This window comes from Chrysochloris asiatica, unplaced genomic scaffold (genome assembly GCF_000296735.1).
Source record: "Chrysochloris asiatica unplaced genomic scaffold, ChrAsi1.0 scaffold01021, whole genome shotgun sequence".
Lineage (NCBI taxonomy): Eukaryota > Metazoa > Chordata > Mammalia > Afrosoricida > Chrysochloridae > Chrysochloris > Chrysochloris asiatica.
In genome coordinates, this window is record NW_006409539.1 from 21075 (window position 1) to 22219 (window position 1145).

A 1145-nucleotide genomic window follows, 5' to 3' on the forward strand; every position below is an offset into this window, starting at 1 on the left:
TTTGGATATTTAAATTAATGTATATTTTTGTTTTGTTTGTGTACATCAAATAGTTTTGCTTTGTTCATTTGTGACACGTAAGATGTAAATGGAGCCAATGCATTTTCGATTGTATGTGTTTTAGTTATATCATGTTAGATGCAAGTATGACTTTACAATTTTATTTATGCATGTAGTTTATAGGTGTCAAATTGACAAAGGTGGAATGTAATTGGTTAGGATTTTGTGTCAATTTGACTAGGCCAGAATTTCCAGAGTTTAGCAGTTGAGATGTGCTTAAACCATGGTGATGAAACCTAATACAAGCATAATTAACCCTATGATGGATGCCTTTGAGCAAGCAATCAGTTGAAGGGATGCTTCCTTGGGAATGTGGCCTACAACCAATATAATGGACACATCACAGGGATTCTCTCTTCTGCTGCGAATGTGGGACTCTATATTGTAACATAATAAACTTTTCTTTGTATATACATGTAGATGTTTCACTGGTTTCACTTCTCTAGGAAACCTGGCCTAAAACACCAGGTATTTCTTCTACAGTGACAGCTACATTTTTAATGGCATGCACTAAATCAGTGTCTTTGCAACAAGGAGAAAAATACTTTTAAAAAGGAGTCACCTCTGGTAAGTGCAAGCTGGCTTAAAATACACTGGCCTATTATTTCAAAACCAGTCAGGCACTGTAATGCCCAAGCATAAATCTATACAAAGCAATAACTCTAATAACTCTCACCTACTAAGGAATTTTGTTTTCTTTACATTGAGCTGTAATCCACACCGAAGGCTGTGCTCTTTGATCTTCATTAGTAAATATTTTAAGTCTCCTTTCAAGCAAGCAAGGTTGTATCATCCACATATCTCAGGTTGTTAATGAGTTTTCCTCCAATCCTGATGCCACATTTTCCTTCATAGAACCCAGTTTCTCAGATTATTTGTTCAGCATACAGGTTGAATAAGTATGATGAAAGAATACAACCTTGTCGCACACCTTTCTTAATTTTAAGACATTCAGTGTTCCCATGTTCTGTTCAAACAACTGCCTCTTTCTTGGTCCAGGTACAGATTCCTCATAAGAACAATTAAGTGTTCCAGAATACTCATACTTTGCAATATTGTCCATAGCTTGTCATGATCACACAATC